Source organism: Armigeres subalbatus, chromosome 2 (genome assembly GCF_024139115.2).
Source record: "Armigeres subalbatus isolate Guangzhou_Male chromosome 2, GZ_Asu_2, whole genome shotgun sequence".
In the NCBI taxonomy this organism is placed as follows: Eukaryota; Metazoa; Arthropoda; class Insecta; order Diptera; family Culicidae; genus Armigeres; species Armigeres subalbatus.
The window spans coordinates 196284344-196301584 of record NC_085140.1 but is presented as its reverse complement, the minus strand read 5'-3'; the positions used below and the strand labels follow the sequence as shown (position 1 = coordinate 196301584).

At 45.8% G+C, this 17241-nt stretch overlaps 1 protein-coding gene and 1 long non-coding RNA gene across 4 annotated transcripts in view; both read left to right on the top strand.

The window, feature by feature from the left end:
• LOC134211462 (glucose transporter type 1) overlaps positions 1–17241 on the top strand; it is a 519077-nt gene that overhangs the window by 217342 nt on the left and 284494 nt on the right. The window lies entirely within an intron of this gene.
• Positions 10661–11703, top strand: LOC134211468 (uncharacterized). Its single transcript, XR_009979027.1, has 3 exons — positions 10661–10782; positions 10844–10932; positions 11003–11703. It is a non-coding gene; the product is annotated as an uncharacterized LOC134211468 (long non-coding RNA).

The window sequence follows — 17241 nt, the reverse complement described above, 5'->3', positions numbered from 1 at the left end:
AACGTTACCACTCAGCTATCTTCGTTTCTTGAAAAAGGACGAATCGAAGTAAAACAGGTTCCACGATTTGCACTGAACAAGTATTTCACTGCATCAAGTCATCGACTGCTTGTGCGTTGGGTGCGTCACAATGGGTGCTGTGTCTAGGTCAGGCATTGAAAGCGTGAGTGAAGCGGACGAGCATTGATCTAATTCAACGGTTCTCAACCTTTTTCTTGAGAGGTACCCCTTCCAACTTTTGCATTAATTGAGGTACCCCCTATTTTTTGCTGTGAAAGAAAATAAGCAGATCCGTGAAAAATGAGCCTGAAAACTAACGGGATATGTGGCTCTCCACAAGTTGGGCTGAAATTTTCATTATTCCGTAAAACTTCCCAATTAAAATTAAGTTTATTCATCAAGCTTTCGAATATCTTGAAAGTAGACTTCCGATCCTCTTGAAGTGAGGGTTTCGAGCCCCCTTAAAGGCGACTTTTCGGCTACTTAAAAGGAGACTTCTGAACATCGTGAAAGGACGCCGCTTTAAAGTAGCCTGTTTAAGCCTCTTGAAAGAATAATTCCGAGCCCTTTGAAAGGAGGTTTCCGAGTCGGTGATTCCGAACCTCTTGAAAGGAGCTTCAAATCTCTTGAAAGTAGGCTTTCGCGCCTCTTGGTAAAAGGCCTCTGAGCTTTTTGAAGGGAGGCTACCAAGCCTCTTTAATGGCGGCTTTTGAGCCACTTAAAAGGAAGCTTCCTAGAGTGTTGAAAGGACGCTTCCGAGACACTTGGAAGAACGCTTCCGAGCCTCTTGAAAGGAGAATTCCGAATTTCTTGAAGGGAAGTTTGCCAGTCTCTTGAAAGAAGGCTTTCGTGCTTGGTGAAATGATGCTCTTGAAAAGAGTCTTCTGGGCCTTTTGAAAGAAAGCTCCTGACCTTCCTAAAAGGAGGCTTCCGGGCGTCTTAAAAGGAAGCTTCCGGGTCTTTTGAAAGGAAGCTTACGGGGCTCTTGAATATAGGCCTCCAGGCCTCTTGAAAGGATGCTTCCGGGCCTCTTGAAAGGAGGCTTCCGGGCCTCTTGAAAGGAGGCTTCCGGGCCTCTTGAAAGGAGGCTTCCGGGCCTCTTGAAAGGAGGCTTCCGGGCCTCTTGAAAGGAGGCTTCCGAGCCTCTTGAAAGGAGGCTTCCGGGCCTCTTGAAAGGAGGCTTGCGCCTCTTGAAAGGAGGCCTGGGCCTCTTGAAAGGAGGCTTGGGCCTCTTGAAAGGAGGCTTCTGGGCCTCTTGAAAGGAGGCTTCTGGCCTCTTGAAAGGAGGCTTCTGGGCCTCTTGAAAGGAGGCTTCTGGGCCTCTTGAAAGGAGGCTTCTGGGCCTCTTGAAAGGAGGCTTCTGGGCCTCTTGAAAGGAGGCCTGGGCCTCTTGAAAGGAGGCTTCCGGGCCTCTTGAAAGGAGGCTTCTGGGCCTCTTGAAAGGAGGCTTCTGGGCCTCTTGAAAGGAGGCCTGGGCCTCTTGAAAGGAGGCCTGGCCTCTTGAAAGGAGGCTTCGGGCCTCTTGAAAGGAGGCCTGGGCCTCTTGAAAGGAGGCTTCCGGGCCTCTTGAAAGGAGGCTTCGGGCCTCTTGAAAGGAGGCTTCGGGCCTCTTGAAAGGAGGCTTCTGGCCTCTTGAAAGGAGGCTTCCGGGCCTCTTGAAAGGAGGCCTGGGCCTCTTGAAAGGAGGCCTGGCCTCTTGAAAGGAGGCTTCCGGGCCTCTTGAAAGGAGGCCTGGGCCTCTTGAAAGGAGGCTTCCGGCCTCTTGAAAGGAGGCTTCCGGGCCTCTTGAAAGGAGGCTCTGGGCCTCTTGAAAGGAGGCTTCCGGGCCTCTTGAAAGGAGGCTTCCGGGCCTCTTGAAAGGAGGCCTGGGCCTCTTGAAAGGAGGCTTCCGGGCCTCTTGAAAGGAGGCTTCGGCCTCTTGAAAGGAGGCTTCTGGGCCTCTTGAAAGGAGGCTTCCGGGCCTCTTGAAAGGAGGCTTGGGCCTCTTGAAAGGAGGCCTGGCCTCTTGAAAGGAGGCCTGGGCCTCTTGAAAGGAGGCTTGGGCCTCTTGAAAGGAGGCTTCTGGGCCTCTTGAAAGGAGGCCTGGGCCTCTTGAAAGGAGGCTTCCGGGCCTCTTGAAAGGAGGCTTCTGGCCTCTTGAAAGGAGGCTTCTGGGCCTCTTGAAAGGAGGCTTCTGGCCTCTTGAAAGGAGGCCTGGGCCTCTTGAAAGGAGGCTTCCGGCCTCTTGAAAGGAGGCCTGGGCCTCTTGAAAGGAGGCCTGGGCCTCTTGAAAGGAGGCTTCCGGGCCTCTTGAAAGGAGGCTTCCGGGCCTCTTGAAAGGAGGCCTGGGCCTCTTGAAAGGAGGCCTGGGCCTCTTGAAAGGAGGCTTCCGGGCCTCTTGAAAGGAGGCCTTCGGGCCTCTTGAAAGGAGGCCTGGGCCTCTTGAAAGGAGGCTTCCGGGCCTCTTGAAAGGAGGCTTCCGGGCCTCTTGAAAGGAGGCCTGGGCCCTCTTGAAAGGAGGCTTCCGGGCCTCTTGAAAGGAGGCTTCCGGGCCTCTTGAAAGGAGGCTTCTGGGCATCTTGAAAGGAGGCTTCCTGGCCTCTTGAAAGGAGGCCTGGGCCTCTTGAAAGGAGGCTTCTGGGCCTCTTGAAAGGAGGCTTCTGGCCTCTTGAAAGGAGGCTTCCGGGCCTCTTGAAAGGAGGCTTCCGGGCCTCTTGAAAGGAGGCTTCCGGGCCTCTTGAAAGGAGGCTTCCGGGCCTCTTGAAAGGAGGCTTCCGGGCCTCTTGAAAGGAGGCTTCCGGGCCTCTTGAAAGGAGGATCATAGCAAATAGTTTTGAAAATTCAACGACGTGTAAAATTGCATTCGATATTCAATTAAGTTTGGCTGAATTTTACAAGCAAGAACAATTTAAATTTATTTCGATTTAAAAGATCAGTGAGATAGATTGATTGTTACGCTTATTTGCATGCTACAAATGTGTGCATGAAAATACATTTAAACCACAACATATTTTAATCTATGAATGCTCCCCGGATACTTGGAAGAAGGCTTCCGAGAAACGTAGAAGGATGCTTTGAATCCTTTTGCAACGGAGACTTTCGCACCTTTAGACTCTAGATTTTAGTGCCGAAGCATATTCTTAACATATTATTCAACATTTTGTTTAGATCAGGTAGATTACATTGAAGAGTTTGTTTTTTTTTTAATCTAAGTTTTGTACTTTTGATCTTTTATTCCGCAGCCATTCATACACTGTGCTGGCTGTTGAAGACAGGATTGAAGATCAAGGAAAGATGGCATGAATTCAGTCGATTTTTACTCATGATCAGATTTTTTTCAATGCCTGGTCTAGGTTCCATGAAATGTAATTTTAAATCTCCTGACAATGAAAAATATACGATTCATTTTATGTTATTTGGTTTTGTGTCATTTTATTGAAATACGTCACCTGTAATATTCATAATTTTTTGATGTGCATGGGTGCTCCGTTCTTTGAGCACCCTTCTCAGTTCTTTAATCAGTGTTTCCGGCTTAGCTACTTTCCATCGTCCTGGAAGTCAGCGAAAGTCATCCCCATCCGTAAGCATAGGAAGGATCCTTCCTCTCCCAAAAACTAAATGGAACAGCTGTGCCGTTCTCAAGAAACACGCAAGTTCTACCAGAAGCTCAACGCATCCCGCAAAGGCTTCGTGCCGCGAGCCGAAATGTGCCGGGATAAGGATAGAAGCATCTTGACGGACGAACGTGTGGTTATCGAAAGGTGGAAGCAGCACTACGAGGAACATTTGAATGGCGCTGAGAGTACAGGCAGTGAAAGTCAAGGCAGCGGAGGAGATGACTACGTCAGTTCAGCGGACAATGGAAGCCAACCAGCCCCCACCTTGAGGGAAGTTAAGGATGTCATCCAACAGCTAAAGACCAATAAAGCAGCTGGTAAGGATGGTATCGGAGCTGAGCTCATCAAGATGGGCCCGGAAAAGCTAGCCACTTGCCTGCACAAATTGATAGTCAGAATCTGGGAAACTGAACAGCTACCGGAGGAGTGGAAGGAAGGGGTTATATGCCCCATCTACAAGAAAGGCGACAAGCTGGAGTGTGAGAACTTTCGAGCGATCACCATCCTTAATGCCGCCTACAAAGTGATATCCCAGATCATCTTCCGTCGTCTGTCACCATTAGTGAATGAGTTCGTGGGAAGTTATCAAGCCGGCTTCGTTGACGGCCGCTCGACAACGGACCAGATCTTTACTGTACGGCAAATCCTTCAAAAATGCCGTGAATACCAGGTCCCAACGCACCATCTGTTCGTTGATTTCAAGGCGGCATACGACAGTATAGACCGCGTAGAGCTATGGAAAATTATGGACGAGAACAGCTTCCCTGGGAAGCTTACCAGACTGATCAAAGCAACGGAGGATGGTGTGCTAAACTGTGGGAAAATTTCGGGCGAACACTCCAGTTCGTTCGAATCGCGCCGGAGGCTAAGACAAGGTGATGGACTTTCGTTCCTGTTGTTCAACATTGTGCTAGAAGGTGTCATGCGGAGAGCCGGGTGTAACAGCCGGGTACGATTTTCAACAGATCCAGTAATTTACAATGTTATGAAAACTCATATGTGAATATGTACGTTATGTGGAAGATATTGATTTGGAAAATGTATTGGAGGTAACCACTTTCCCTTCGATGGGACTCGAACCCATGACCCTACAGTACGCTAGACTGGTGCTTTAACCAACTAAGCTACGAAGGACCTCCGTCGGCCTTCGCAACCTAGCGGCTACTGAACGAGCTCGAGCTCCAAATCAATATCTTCCACATAACGTACATATTCACATATGAGTTTTCATAACATTGTAAATTAACGTCCAAGTCGGGTGGTTTAATCCCCGGAAATAGGCAATTACCTTTGATTGAACTGAACTTGAGTTGCGTGCTCTTGCCTACGCAATGCGGCCGGGTCTGAGCTTGACGACCGACTGGCAAATAGCTTACACAACCTCACTTGATCAGTACCGTTGCTGATGAAGAATGTGTATAGCCGCCAGACATTCTAAATACTCACGCTCCTCTAATGTGGACGTGTACAATACACATGTGGAAGTATTGGCTTGATAAATGGATTGCGAGTGATTTGACTATGCGTCCAATTTGGGAATCTCGAGCTCGTTCAGTAGCCGCTAGGTTGCGAAGGCCGACGGAGGGCCTTCGTAGCTTAGTTGGTTAAAGCACCAGTCTAGCGTACTGTAGGGTCATGGGTTCGAGTCCCATCGAAGGGAAAGTGGTTACCTCCAATACATTTTCCAAATCAATATCTTCCACATAACGTACATATTCACATATGAGTTTTCGTAACATTGTAAATTAACGTCCAAGTCGGGTGGTTTAATCCCGGAAATAGGCAATTACCTTTGATTGAACCAGATCCAGTAAATTTATTTGCTTCGCGGATGACATGGACATTGTCAGCCGAACATTTGCAAAGGTGGCAGAACTGTACACCCGCTTGAAACATAAAGCAACAAAAGTTGTACTGGTGGTGAATCCGTCAAAGGCAAAGTATGTACATGCTTGTGGGCGGAACCGAGCGCGACAGGGCCCGCCTGGGAAGCAGTGTTACGATAGACGGAGATACCTTCGAGGTGGTCGAGGAATTTGTCTACCTCGGATCCTTGCTAACGGCTGACAACAACGTTAGTCGTGAAATACGAAGGCGCATCATCTGTGGAAGTCGGGCCTACTACGGGCTCCAGAAGAAACTGCGGTCGAAAAAGATTCGCCACCGCACCAAATGTGTCATGTACAAGACGCTTATAAGACCGGTTGTCCTCTACGGACATGAAACATGGACAATGCTCGAGGAGGACTTGCAAGCACTCGGAGTATTCGAGAGACGGGTGCTTAGCACCATCTTTGGCGGTGTGCAAGAAGACGGTGTGTGGCGGCGAAGAATGAACCACGAGCTCGCCCAGCTCTACGGCGAATCCAGTATCAGTAGAAGGTAGCTAAAGCCGGAAGGGTACGATGGGCAGGACATGTTGCAAGAATGCCGGACAGCAACCCTGCAAAGATGGTGTTCGCTTCTGATCCGGCGTGGAGCGCAGCGAGCGAGATGGGCAGACCAGGTGCAAAACGACTTGGCGAGCGTGGGGCCTATTCGAGGATGAGATGCGGGCTCGAGCCGTGTTTTGTGGCGTCAAATTGTTGATTCAGTGTTATCTGCTTAGATGTAGACTAAATAAATGAATGAAAGCTTCATATCAACAGTTGATTCAAAAGTATAAGATTGATAACGTCGTTCCTGTTCGCCTGATTAACATCTAGGACACATCGACCTGGCAGCCAAAGTACCGGTACTACAGGTGTCAAACCGATGTTGGTTAGGGCCAATTGAAGCTTGTTGAAGCATAATTTGGCAAACTCATTTAAATGACTACAGCGCCACTAGCGTTCAATATCAACTAAGAAAGTATTGGCGAAAACACGAAACTAACGTGGAAACGAGAATGAATCAAATACAGTGGCTGGTTTCCTACCCGCCGCTGCCAGCACCAGGCGCTAACGTATATGTGAAAATAGCCAGCATGAGTTAACCATCCGAAGTTTGTATGGCGAAAGGCATCTAACGCGGGTTTTCTCAACAGTTGTAACTTTCAACGAAAAACTATTTGGTACCAGTTATACAGGAAGGTGTCCGCTACTACGCCTACCAAATATTTTTTCGATAAGGGTGCTTATTTTCGAGATATTAAACATTAGTTGTTTTTCACCATACTAATTTCCAAAAGTTAACTCCTAGTGTGCCGCTGTAAGCACGCTCAAAGCAGGCGATTCATTGTTACGTTACTGTTTATTTTTGTATGTTTGTAAAATAATTTTATTGTAATAGAATGTAGACCGTGGTGTGGAACTGCTTCCACTCGTATTCTAACTGATCTGGCAACGGAGAACTACACCCCCAGAGAAGAAACAGTTTTAATGGCCAAAGACGCTGTATGAAGAGTTTTGCTTCTGTGATGACTGAACCCAATAGGCTTAGCTGGTCGAAAATATTGATATTAGGGTAACCGTACCCTTAGTGGAGGTAGCGCCAATAGTGGAGGTAGTGGGGTTTTAATCAGCTTTATCATATTAACCTTTGTAAGATGTTGGGGTCAATATGACCCAAAGCGTAACTTCAAAGTAGAATAACTTTTAACCTGATAATACGATCGTTTTGAAATTTCGTGACTTTTAATGTTTTGTGGAAATGAAGCTTTTGTCATGAAATAAGTATTTTTTGGTGCAACAGGAACGACCCCACACAAAAGCTACGAATAAGATATTAGGGTCATATTGACCCAGAAATGTAAATGCTTATAAAACAGTCAAATTATAACCGAATTGCAAAGTTTATATACCGTTCTAAAGATAAACTCATCAATTTTGTGGCTATGTGGTGATATGCTGATTCTGGAGACAATGGCCACCGGGAAACAACTTCCACGGGGACCTTGTCGGTCATAGAAGGGGAGCATAAAAATCGCTCCATATATGCCGGCGGCTCTGTCGTCATGATTTTCCACAAAATAGATGGTTATGCGCTTGAAATTGATAAAACACCACATTGGCCACTCCTGGTACATGCAAGGTGCCCCCGGGGAACCCGCAGGAGGGGACATTTCCGTTTTAGCACCAAAATATGCCGTGCGGCGGCTCTTTTGTCATGACTTTCCACCAATCAGATGGTTATGCGCTTGAAATCGATAAGTGACCACATTGGCCACTCCTGGTACATGCAAGGCGCCCCGGGGAACCCGCAGGAGGGGACATTTCCGTTTTAGCACCAAAATATGCCGTGCGGCGGCTCTTTTGTCATGATTCTCCACCAAATAGATGATATTGCGCTTGAAATCGATAAAAGACCACATTGGCCACTCCTGGTACATGCAAGGTGCCCCCGGGGAACCCGCAGGAGGATATTTCCGTTTTAACACCAAAATATGCCGTGCGGTGGCTCTTTTGTCATGAATTTTCCACCAAACAGATTGTTATACGCTTGAAATCGATAAATAACCACATTGGCCACTCCTGGTAGATGCATGGTACCCCAGGTATTCCGTATGAGAGGACATTTTCATTTAAGCACCAAAATATGCCGTGCGGCGTCTCTTTCGTCATGATTTTCCACAAAATAGATGATTATGCGCTTGAAATCGATAAGTGACCACATTGGCAACGCCTGGAACCTATGAGGGGCCCCCAGGGAACCCGTAGAAGTGGACATTTTCATTTTGACACCAATATAAGCCGTGCGGCGGCTCTTTTGGTGTTTTCCCATCGAACAGATAGACGTGCGCTCGAAATCGATAAGTGACCACATTGGCTACATTTGAAACCTATGAGGCTCCCTCGGAGAACACGTAGAAAATGACATTTCCATTTTTACACCTACATATGTCATGAGGCGGCTCTTTCGTCGTGATTTTCCTCCAAATAGGTGCCCTCGAAATCGATTATTGACATATTGTCCACCCTTAGAACCTATGAGGTGAACCCGGGAGCTCGTAGAAGAGTACATTTCCATTTTAACACCAAAATATGCCGTGCGGTGGCTCTTTCTTTGTTATTTTCTACCAAACAGATGGTCATGTGCTTGGAGTTGATTAGTGATATTGTCTACTCTTGGAACCTTTGAGATGCCCTGCGAACCCGTAAGAGAGGACATTTTCATGGTTATATCAAATTTCTGTGCCGCTTGCGGCAGCTCTATCTTCGTCTATCATTGTCTACCCTGGCCACAAGTCTTCAAAAAGTTGGTTATGCGCTTGAAATTGTTCTTCATTTGAAATTGAGTATACTGAGTCAAATTAAAAAATAGTTTCTGGGCTACTGTGATGATTCCTTCGAACAGCTCTCCAAGGGGAGGGTACAGGATTTTCTATTCCGCATCTCGATATTATCATTAGTCGATGGTCCCTTCAATATCGACTCATAGAAGTTTGAGGTTTTCACCGATCACCGTGTACAATGATTTGAAAACGCAACATTTTGATATAAAAAAAATCTCTTTTTCTGTGAGACTCCTGCGGGTACCTAGTAGGTTGAAGGTATTAAGTTCAGAATGAATGACCTATTTGATAGAAAAAAAAAACAAGAATAATCTACCTAGTGGTGATGGTGCCTTTATCGTTCGTTCAAAAGGGTTGAGAGATATATAAAAAAAGTCTAATATAACACTAATAGGTAGATAGCTCTTATTTTTCATATTTGTTCATTTGCATTCTAAAACTTTCTGCTGGACGTAACTTATTGCAAGCCAATCGGATTAGCATAAGTGCCAGAAAAGTGATTTTCCCATGTAGCTGCTGAAATTAATATTTTGGCCATAACTTCGGAGCCCATAGTCCGATCTGGCCAATTTTCAATAGGAAACAATAGGGCAGGATTTTCGTCGAATGCTATTTACTGCGAGCAATTCGGTTGAGGAAAAGTTCCTAAAAAGTGAGTTAGATTTTGTGTGCACAGACACTTTCAATGAATTCTTCACGGCACTCCACAATTACCGAAATTGGGCATGGGGGCATTTCAAGAGCATAACCAACTATTTGATGGAAAATTATAGTGAAAGAGCCGCTGCACGGCATGTCTTTAAGGGCCGATGTCCACGTAAAGTTTTTTCACGCTGCTTGCACGCCGCGTTCACGCAAGGTACCCAGCATCAAATGGAGTAATGCACACGTAAACGTGCACGACTACATTTGATGCCGGATACCTTGCGTGGACGCGGCGTGCACGCAGCTTGAAAACACGCTACGTGGGCATCGGCCCTAAGTAAGAGTAAGAGTAAGCACGGAAATGTCCTCTCCTATGAGCTCCACGGCGGTACTTCATAGGTTCCAAAATGGAAGATGTGGTCACTTATTCATTTCGGTATAAAAACGGAAATGTCACCATCTACGGGTTCCCCATGGGCATCTCATTGGTTCCAAGAGTGGCCAATGCGGTCACTTATCGATTTCAAGCGCACAATCATCTATTTTGTGGAAAATCATGACGAAAGAGCCGCCGCACGACATATTTCGGTGTTAAACGGAAAATTCATCTTCTACGTGTTCTCCGAGGGAGCCTCATAGGTTTCAAATGTAGCCAATGTGGTTCAAGAGTGGCCGATGTGATCACTTATTGATTTCGAGCGAATAACCATCTCTTTGGTGGGAAAACACACCGAAAGAGTCGCCGCTCGGCATATTGTAACGGCCATTCGGTCCGTTACAGTTTTGTAAATATTTAGTATAATTGAATATGAACTTGATTTAAATATAGAAAGTAGTTTAATTAATAGTTTTTGTAAATAGTACCAAATTTGAAATTTCCTAGCATTCCGTTGTACCGCGTTTCCAGAAAATCAAAAAGCTCTTCTAGATTCCAAATTCTCTCGCGCTCGCGAAGCAAAGAACGTTCTAGATCAACAGATCAACGTGCAAACCATGTGTTGGCAAAGGCGAGCGCATGTGATTACGTCACGGAGTCGGTTAGTGACCATCCACCTGGGGAAAATCCCAACAAAGCCTCTTTAATAATTTTCGGGAAAGATCGGCAGGCAAAGTAGGCTGTAATCCGAATGGATTAATTGCTTCCTGCACTTCGATCGTTGGGAGGGGAAAGATCTTGGGACTTCGTGAGGTCAAAACCGAAGGCTAAGAATTAGGACAATCTTACATTTAATCTGAGGATTCTTGACTGTGACTCGTTCACTTTGATCTGGATTGTGGAAGAGGCAGGAGTTGTCCGATTTAGTTTCGCGTCGTGAGGTGATCTTACAGGTAGACAAGTGACATGGTAGCCTCTTTGAATTTACTAATTCGAGTTAAACCTCTCTCCTAGTTATAGCAAAGACAGTCGTTAACTAGTTCCTAGTTTAGCTAAAAACTGTGCTGGTTGAGGAAAGTGTGCGAGTGTGGAGCGACAATCAGGTAAATCACGTGCTTTTAAATGTGCTTTGAATGTGCTTGTAACAGCGTGGCGAACACGTTTAATCTTCAGAATCGTGGCCGGTGTGCTGAAAGCCCGTCACCTCACCCGTTTACCAGTGACCACTCCTGACCCCACTCTGCAGCTTCGAAGTTTCCCGGCGGTCCACTTTGCCGGAAGGGGCCGCGACCGTCAATCTCGCGCCCAGGCAGGGCGAAGGCAGCAAGTAAGTCAGCAACAGCAAACGTTTTCCCGCTGTCGGTGACGACCGAGAGCGCAGCAGCAGCAGCAAAGCAAAGTCCACATCTCGTTGGCGAGGCGCCGTCGGCTGCATGAAGACTATCGTAGCGTAGAAGGAGGAACCGCAACAGAGCGCGCACCGCGACCGCGGTGTAAGAGACGGCACCGTTTAGATGAGCCGTGGGTAAGCGTCACCCTCTCCGTCAAGCAAGCGCATGGCAAGCGTCGCCATCTCCGTCTAGCAAGCACATGGCAAGCGTCGCCATCTCCGTCCGTAGAGGTAGAGCACGTACGTAGGCGTCGTCCGCAAATCAGGCCGCCTGCGGTGCCGCATCATCTCGTCGCCCGGCGAACAGCATCGTCCGGCAAGCCAACGATAGCAACGTCCCCGTCGTGGAGCTACAACGGCGACAATAATACGAATGGTCCGTAAGTAAACGCATGCGAAAGTAAATTTCCCAAGCTTGGTGAAGAATCGTTTGGTTTTGCCTGCTCCCAATTTTGGTTGGTGATGCGTGGCGGTGAGAGGCTATTTTTCTATTAGCCGATCCCTGAAAGTGAATGCCCACACCGCACAAAAGCACGTGATAGGAGATAATAAGATTACGAAAGAATACACGCTAAAAATGAACTACTCAAAATTGAGTCGAATCCGACTCATTTTCATTAAAAACGGGACAACTCAAAATTTGAGTAAAAGATACTACTTCAATAAAATGATGATTTCGCGAAAGTTAAGCTTAGCCTTCCATCAATTTTTAATACGACAGATGCAAATCAAGTTTATCTATCTATCTAAGTGCATTTTACGACAAACAGACTTCTAGTTTAAGTGCAATCATCATTTTATTGAAGTAGTATCTTTTACTCAAATTTTGAGTTGTCCCGTTTTTAATGAAAATGAGTCGGATTCGACTCAATTTTGAGTAGTTCATTTTTAGCGTGTAGAAGCGAACAGAAGAAGTGAAGAGAGAGAGAGAGAGTTTTTGAATGGATAGATTGTAGGCCTACGAAATAAATAATTGAATTAAACTGCGAATATGTATATTGTTTGATGAGTTTGAATAAATAGCAATAGGGTACCACAGACAATCCGACTTGTTTAGTTCGCAGGAACGAGAAGAGGTAATGTAGAGGAGGTTTCCATGTCACCCGGTTTCGTTATTTTGTAGCATTTTCTTTTGATTGTTTTACTGGGGAGGTTGGCCCTGAATCCAACCAACGGACACTCTCTATTTTTTCAGATCTGATCGGGGTGAGCTGTTTATAGCCAACCGATGATGATAACGACTGTAAGCGGATATTCTGCCTTCAACTAGATTGTTTTTGCTCTTCTTAACGATCGAGCGTGTTTTGAAGGGGGAGTAATTTTCTTTGGAATCCCTATAGCCTGTCGATCTTCGCGCTTTCCTTCCATTATTGGAAGATAATAACCCTTTCCCCTGAAAGGTCTTAGGCCGGGCAACCCTAGAACAGGTGGATGGTCTCCATTAGGAGTGGCGCTTAAACCATCCGCTAATCCTTTCGGAAGGCGCGGACGGATCGTACGGTTATATCTGGCGCCCAACAATACAAGGCTTTTTTCAGTCATAATTTTGATTTTTTTTGCGTAATTTAGACCTAGTTTTTTTTTCTTCTTTGCACACATTTTTTTTTTCTCTTTACACACATCATTACATTTTTTTTTCGCGTATAGTACTCTTATAATATTAGTTGAATTATTTTCTATATTACTGTTTATATCTATCATTATTTTCTACATTTCCTACATTTGATATATTTTGATTTGAATTTGAATTTTTATAAAACAAAATGAGTCGTGTATTCCCTCGTGCGGAAGACTTGAATTTGGAGGAGTTAGATTTTGAATTGCAAATTCGCAATCAATCGGAAGATACCTTTAAGCTTGATTTGAATGCGAAGCAAAGACATTTGAGAAATTTATTTAAAAATGATCAAAAAGATGGACACATTTATCGTTCACCTTACAATATTTTCGAAGAATACTCTCACATTGAAGGGAGAGTACTAAATTTGGAGAAAGCATTAGAAAAAAGAGTGGAGTCAAAATACGAGTCGCGTGTTCTACATTATTGGTATAGAGTGAAGTGGATTCAAGTGAACGGGGAGGAAGAGAAAAGAAAAAAACGGGAGTTAGTGCAAGTGATCGAAAAAGTTATGTCGAAATTTCAATTCGGACCGCCGCAATCGCCGTTAGTGTCAAAAATAAATACCATTATTCAAGGGAACGAAGAACAAGCAAGTGGAGGACAAATGTCGAGAAGTTCTCCATCGCTCAGTTTGCAGCTTCCTGGACATTCTCCTTTATCAATGGACCAGAATGAGGAAAGTAATAGTCGCGGATTGGATACTCTAACACATCCAAAAGGAGTTATCCCAAAAATTCCAAAAATCACACCGAAGACCACTGAGGAGCCAGCGACACTTATTACTGTGCCGCGAAGCGAGTGGGAAGAAATGAGGACGATGATAGCGGATTTAACAGCCAGACTAGCGCAGAGCGAAAGCCAGAGGAGAATGGAAGATGTTCCGAGCAGAGATAGAGTAGGTCAACAACGAGATACGCCACAAAGAGGTGCGCCGGTGCATGTGAAAAGACCGGAGCACGGTAACAGCCATGTGATGACACACCACGGAAGTATTGACGATGACGACAGCGATGACGAACCGATCAGGAATCCGCCGGGTTGGCGAAACAGAATTCCTCAGATGGGTGACCACTTCTCAGATTATTCCAATTACAACGATTGGAACAACTACGCAGGACAAGTGATAAGGCAGCCTGGTGGACGATATGCAGGCCAAGGACGAGTGGAAAAGTGGAAGTTGAGGTTCAACGGTGAACCAAGATCAGTGATGACAGTGGAGAGTTTTCTTTACAAAGCAAAGAAGCTTGCTGAGCGAGAAGGTGTTAGCAAAATGATCTTACTGAGAGACGTTCATATGTTGTTGGAAGGAGGTGCTTCGGATTGGTTTTTCACCTTCGTGGATGACTTGAATACGTGGGAAGAATTCGAGACTTCCATAACGTACCGATTTGGAAACCCCAATAAAGACCAGGGAATTAGAACGAAGATACAAGAACGGAAGCAACAGCGAGGAGAACCGTTCATTGCTTTTGTGACGGAGATCGAGAAGATGAATCGCTTACTGTCCAAACCGCTTTCAAACCGAAGAAAATTTGAGGTAATATGGGACAATATGCGACAGCACTATAGATCCAAGATATCGATTGTTGAGGTCGAGAACCTCCAACAGTTGACGAGGTTAAATTACAGAATAGATGCCGCTGATCCACAGCTGCAATTCCATAATTCAGAAGGGACATCAAGTTTTCAACGCCGGCCAATAAACCACGTCGAACCGGAAGGTAGTGACTACGAAAGTGACCGTTCCGTCAACGCAATCAACACTCGATCCAATCGGAATTTTTCCCAAGCGACCAGGCAGACATCGGAACAGCAAACAAGACCAGCACAAAGTATACCAACACCAGTGAGTTGTTGGAATTGTCAAGGCCAGGGCCATGGTTGGAGACAATGTACTCGACCCAAGATAGTATTCTGTTACGGATGTGGGAACTTGGGCAGAACAATTCGGAATTGTGAGCGCTGCTCCAGAGCAACGAATGTGCAAGCCACAAACCAGGGAAACGAGTAGAGGGGGGCGATAAGGGGAATTCGTCACACCCGGTCGTTAGTAAACTCCCCAAAAATGTAACAAGTTACGATCCATTTTCTCAAATTTATCATATCAAAGTTCAGAGGACCAAATGTCCCCATATTAAAGTGAAGGTCTTCGAATCAGAACTCGAAGCTTTGTTGGATTCGGGAGCAGGAACTAGCATCCTGAACTCCTGGAAGTGATTGAAAAATATAATCTCAAAATTCAGCCGGCGTCCATCAGGGTTTCAACAGCTGATGGGTCCGTATCTAACTTCTTAGGGTACGTAAATGTTCCATTCACGTACAAAAAGTTGACAAAGGTGGTACCTACTCTCGTAGTGCCAGAGATGTCGCGACATTTAATATTAGGAGTAGACTTTTGGGAAACTTTGAATAAAACCGATGATTGACGTGGGCAGAGGGCCAGAAGAAGTGGAAACAGTAGGTGTTAGTGGCAACTCATCAATGTGTTTCACCATTGAACCGTCTGGGGATCCACTATCTCCAGAAGTAGCCGAATACGACGAAAACCTGGACATTCCAGTTTACGAAGGACCGGTAGAGTCTGTCCCGGATCCTGATGCAATCGAAACCGAACACGAACTATCGGAAACGGAGCGGACACAGCTGACCGAAGTAATTAAGGAGTTTGAACTGACATCAGATGGAAAGCTGGGTAGAACGCATCTGATAACCCATGAAATCGTTCTCCAGGAAGGAGCTACACCCCGTAACCCGCCGATGTATAAATGCTCGCCTTACGTTCAACAAGCAATAAATGAGGAGGTACAGAGATTCAAACGGTTGGATGCAATAGAGGAATGTTACAGCGAGTGGACCAACCCGCTGGTGCCAGTGATGAAGAAAACGGGAAGGTAAGAGTCTGCTTAGACTCTCGAAAGATCAACAAAGTCACAATAGGACACTTACCCAATGCGGAATATGCAGGACATATTCCGACGATTGGGTAAGGCAAAGTTCTTTTCGGTGATTGATCTTAAAGACGCATACTTTCAGATCCCTCTGAAAGAAGAGTGTCGAAACTTTACCGCTTTTCGAACCAATGAAGGAGTATTCCGGTTTAAAGTACTGCCGTTTGGACTCACGAATGCTCCCTTCTCAATGGCCCGGCTTATGGATAAAGCTCTGGGGTTTGATCTAGAACCATTTGTGTTCGTGTATCTGGATGACATTGTCATTGCATCCAGAACATTCAAAGAACACCTTAAACTCTTACGTATCGTCGCAGAAAGGCTTAAGAAGGCAGGGCTAACAATTTCCCTGGAGAAGTCGAGATTTTGTCGTAAGCAGGTAGTGTATCTGGGCTACTTGCTGAGTGAAAACGGAGTAGCCATTGATTCTGCTCGCATTCAGCCAATACTGGACTACACCCAACCAAAGACTCAGGAAGATATCCGCCGCCTGATGGGACTTGCAGGTTTTTACCACAAATTCATAAAGAATTACAGCGGAATTACATCTCCGATTACCGATTTGCTTTCAAAGGAGCACAAGAAAGTTATTTGGACAAAAGAAGCGGAGGCGGCGTTCAGAGAACTGAAGTCAGTCCTAACATCGGCGCCAATACTTGGAAACCCTGATTTTTCGAAGCCGTTTACCATCGAGTCGGACGCATCTGATCGAGCGATTGGAGCTGCCCTCGTTCAGGAGCAGGATGGGGTAACGCGAGTGATCAGTTACTTCAGCAAAAAGCTGAACCGCACCCAACGAAGGTACGCAGCGGTCGAGAAAGAATGCTTAGGGGTACTCTCCGCAATACAGCACTTTCGACACTATGTAGAGGGTACAAAATTTAGAGTCATCACCGATGCAAGAAGCCTCCTATGGCTTTTTAACGTAGGTTCCGATACGGGAAATGCAAAACTACTAAGGTGGGCTCTCCGAATCCAGGCCTACGATTTCGTGTTGGAATATCGCAAGGGGAAAGCCAACATAACAGCGGACTGCCTATCAAGGTCAATTGAGGTGGATACCTTGTCAGTATCGCAACCCGATGCTGAGCAAGAGGAATTAATGGAACGTATCCAAAGTAAGCCGAACAAGTATAAGGACTACCGGATTATCGATGGGGGACTGTTTCGATTAGTCAAAATGGGAAATCGTACTTGCGATCCACGCTTCGAATGGAAACGCCTTCCTCCAAAACCAGAACGTGCCGATATCATTCGCCAGGCACACGAAAAAGCGCATTTTGGCTATGAAAAGACCCTAGCGTCGTTGAAACAACGGTTTTACTGGCCAAGAATGAATATAGAGATCCGTAAGTTTTGTAAAGAATGTCTCACGTGTCAGACCAGCAAAGCGGGGAATATAAACACTACACCACCCATGGGGTCCCAAAAACCCGTTGAATACCCGTGGCAG